This window comes from Bombus impatiens, unplaced genomic scaffold (assembly GCF_000188095.3).
Source record: "Bombus impatiens unplaced genomic scaffold, BIMP_2.2 scf_0431, whole genome shotgun sequence".
Taxonomy (NCBI): domain Eukaryota; kingdom Metazoa; phylum Arthropoda; class Insecta; order Hymenoptera; family Apidae; genus Bombus; species Bombus impatiens.
The window spans coordinates 14295-18719 of NT_176850.1; the positions used below are offsets into that span (position 1 = coordinate 14295).

Genomic DNA, 4425 nt, shown 5'->3' on the forward strand with positions numbered 1-4425 from the left:
GCTGCTAGTTGGTCAATCTCCATATCGGTGGTTAGAAAAAGATGCTAGCCGCCCTCGAGGGAAAGTTGCTAGTGGGAGACGCCGCTCGTTGAAAAATAGGTCTCCCCTATTTTCCCGTGGTTGGGACAAAGACTGTTTGTCTGTTTGAAGGACTTTAGTTGACTAAATCTTAAGATTTATAACGGGCCCTCGAGCTAGCCGAACATGTACCGCGGAGACGCATCGACATCTGGCAATTATCTTACTCGAAGAATAGGGTCTGCGTGTGGCGAGCTACGGGGCAGAGACCGTTGGAATGTTTACTGTCGAGTGTTACAACTATTTCCTTTTTAAGGAGAGCTATAGAATTATTCCATGCCTTTGTTAGACAAAGCGTTCATCCCGTGACCGCGGCTATGTTCGGCGACTGGCTGTCGCCTCGAGCCCAAGCTCATTATCACAACTCTCGAACAATTACAATCGGATTGAATAACTACAATTGTTTAATTACAGCTATAGTAGACTCTAGGTTACAATGTTGCGAGATTAATCAAAATTCCAAAGACTCCGGTGTTCTTTCATCTCCGACATATATATGTCAAGTTCACATTATGATTAGGGTTAGAGGCGTGAAACGAATCTTCGGATTAGACATTGTAGTTATGCAATTGAGAAGACATTACCTAGTGCAAATATGATTATTACAGAATTTGACAAATAACCGTGGTAATGAGATACTCGAGAAGCTAATGACAGTGATTCTGGGTACAATTAGGAATCCGCGGTTAACGGGATAACAGAATGCGCTTTCTTCCAAAGGCCAAATCGTATTCGACTTGCTTGGCTACGGACCAAGTATTACTAAACTATCTCTTTGTTAAAACGTGGAATATCCACCGATCGTAAAGACGATAAGTAACTCGCTAATACGACCTTACGAGAGAATGACTTTCCGTCGCGATGATGTTGCGAAGGAAAACCATGATGGGGTATATCCAAGGACACGAGATCATCGGATTCGTGGAGAGATGACTTCGTTCGGAAAGTGAGGGAAATTGACGTTGCTGTTAATTGGTCAATTTCCATGTTCGTGGTTAGAGAAGGATGCTAGCCGCCCTTGAGGGAAAGTTGCTAGCAGGAAGCGTCGTTCGTGAGAAAAATAGATTTCCCGTATTTTCCCGTAGTTAGGGCAAAGACTATTTGTCCGTTTGGAGGACTTTAGTTAACTAAATCTTAAGATTTATAACGGGTCCTCAGGCTAGCTGAACATGTACATGTCTGCGTGTGGCGAGCCCCGGGACGAAAACCGTTGGAATGTTTACTGTCGCGAGCCGCTACAACTATTTCTTTTAAGGAGAGCTATAGAATTACTCCATACTTCTGTTAGGTAAAAATGTTCATCCCTGGACCGCGCCTACGTTCGGTGACTGGTTGTCGCCTCGAGCCCAAGCTCACTGTTATAAATCTCGAACAAATACAATCGGATTGAATGACAATCGCTTAATTACGGTTATGGTAGAATCGAGATTAAAGCGTTAAGGGGTTTTCCCAAAATTCCAAAGACTTCGGTGTCCTTTCATCTTCGACACGGCTATCCTGACTATCACACGTCCTCGGGTGTAACTAAAATATTGGGTTTTTGCAACATTAGACTCGATCAACTAACGTTATTTACAATTTAACTAAATGTACAAATAAGCCAAGGGTCCAATTCAACAACAAATTTTGTTCGGAAGTTTGATAACAAAAGAAATAAAAGAAGACAAAAATTAGTAACGTTATGATTAGTATTCAAAGCGGTAGTTGCATCTTGTGGGTTATCAGTTTGATCGTAATGGTATGATGGACCATTCTCGATTTCGCACCCAAATGAATCTCATTTTTCTAGATCCCACGACCGCGCAGAGCTTTTGTTCCATGGCCTCACTGAGGTCCGTTACATTGTCGCTGCCGGTACGTGTGGGCTTATCACACGACCTCACCGAGCTCCATAACATACTCTGCTAGATGTTATGGTCATTGTGCTCATGATCTCCGAGATCGGGGTACTCATATTGCCATGGTCACTGTTCTCGCCATCGCTACAGACATCCAACTCAGCGGGAATACAACTATCTGGTATTTTTCTCAATCTGTCGTCACTGTATTTATAGGATCGTTTACCATCTAATGTTTTTAAGGTATACCTATCTTCTTCCAAAATCTCTGTTATTACAAACGGACCCTTAAATTTTGGATCTAATTTAGTTTGATTTTATTTCCTCGTTTTTGCGTAATACAAAATCACCAAGATTAAACCTAACTACTTTAGCTTTAGTTTTGTCAAATCCATCCTTATCGTATATAGGACTAATTTCTACATTCTCTATTGCCTGCTGTCTTATATCGGAGATATCTACTTCTCTTTCTTCGATATTATCGAGTAGCAACAAGTCGTATGGTCTTGCTGCTCTACCGATGAGTAGTTCTAATGGGCTTGATTTAGTCACACGGTTGATGGTGCAATTCAAAGCCAATCGTATTTCCCCAATCGCATCTTGCTATGACCGCCCAGTCGTTTCTATTGTTGTAAACATGTTTTTCGGCGTGCCCACAATACGCTCTACCTGTCCATCGGCTCTACTAGCACCGATTGCTATTAAATGAAGTTTAATGTGTCTACCTTGACAGAAGTCTTGAAATTCTTTACCCGTAAAACATCTCCCTTGTTCCGCTATTATCTGGCAAGGACTGCCGAATAAAAATATAGCAGACCTAAGCGCTTTAATGATACTAGGAGAATCTATCTTACGAGCATGATACAGGTATACAAATTTAGGGAAAACATCGACCATTACAATAACATATTCTTTCAAATCCCTTTTACTACTTAACTTGCCTGTTATGTCTATGTGAACTATGTATGCCAAGGTATGCCAAGGTATGCTGATCTGATAGGATGTACTTTGTCTTGTATTTTACCTGAATTTGACTTAGAAACTTGACAGTTCTCTACAAATTCACGAACATATTTCGTCATTCCTTCGAACCAGTAATATTCATACAACCTCTCGAGTGTTTTATCCTAACCTAAGTGCATAATTATCTGTTGCACATGATTAATAACGGACCATCTAAAACCTCTCGGGACAGTGGGCAAACAGAAAGTTCTGCCTTTTCTTTGTATTTTACGATAATGGGTACCGGATAGTAATTCACACGTATTCAAACGTAGAAGTTTGTTGGTAAGCCCATCACCTGTAAACCCTGTCATTTAACACGTTGACTGCCACGCGTGTTTTCAAAGAACTCTCCGTTAGGCCACGCGTACAGCAGTACCAAGCGTTCTCTGCTAGGTGCTCCCATCGATATTTTAGTAATGCGAATCGCTCAAGTGGTGGTCTCAAGAATGATCTTTCGTTTCATTTGTTCGCAACATTGAAACCACTAGCTGTTGTTGAATATAATGAAAGAAAGTGTAGTATAGATTATTCTGACCAAATGGTTTATTACGCCACCACAATTAGGAAAGGAATGAAATGGTACATACAACTTGGCATTCAATTTTTTCTCGGAATTTCTGTTGTAAACGCTTTAACGGTTTACAAAATTGCAGCAAAAAAAATATAAATATTAGAATATTTAGACAATTATTAGTTGCAAAATTATTAGGGCTGTCTGAAAATACAAAAAATCCTTGTCTTCGACGGAGTCAGCATAATATCGCCGTTCGGAAAAATGATTCCGAAAGAAACACCAGACGCGAACGTAACCATGCCATGCAAATAAAAGACGTCGAATGGACCGAACAAAGGCACAAAAGAAATTGAAGAAAACAACAACTTATTATTCAAATTGTCCCGACCAACCTCAGCTATGTATAAAATGCTTTAAAGTTTTAAATTATAAATAATTTCTTGAATAAACCTATAGAAAGTGTTGTTGCTGCCAGGTGAAAAGAGAATTTGCGTTTTGGCGGCGTTTACAACTGCTAACGTCTCTAGTTCATAAGAATGATACCTGGATTTCGCAGGGCTAGTTCTTTTACTGTAATATTCTACTACTCTATTTTTACCTTCTACCTTATGCATTAAAATAGCCCCGTATCCCTTCGAACTAGCGTCAGTATGTAGTTCTATCGGGTAATTGGGGTCGAATATCATTAACACCGGCGCGTCAGTCAGGGTGGAAATTACCTTTTGCCTTATATTTTCATGTCCATCCGTCCAAGTTACGTTTTTGTTACCGGAAGTATGTGCATACAGGGGTGTGGCTGATCGGTATCAATAAGACGCCGATAGGCCAAGGCATCAACGCGGCTCAACACCTCCCGGGCGATCCGCGGGTACCAACCGCCAACACCAGAGGGCTACGACGACAACGAGTCTGTCTATCTCGCTAGCGATCGAATATACGGGCGAATGATACAAATACCGCACCTAGCGGGACTCCCTCTACGTCTAAGGC

The 4425-nt window shown here is 41.1% G+C and overlaps 1 long non-coding RNA gene across 1 annotated transcript in view; it reads right to left on the minus strand.

Annotated features, from left to right (window-relative positions):
* The window catches only part of LOC117151784, a 5644-nt gene extending 2164 nt beyond the window's left edge, over positions 1–3480 (minus strand). The window contains exons 1-2 of the long non-coding RNA XR_004461906.1: positions 3225–3480; positions 2854–2857 (exon numbers count right to left, since the gene is read on the minus strand). This is a non-coding gene — a long non-coding RNA (uncharacterized LOC117151784). The remainder of the gene's footprint in view (positions 1–2853; positions 2858–3224) is intronic.
* Between the last annotated feature and the right edge of the window lie 945 nt (positions 3481–4425).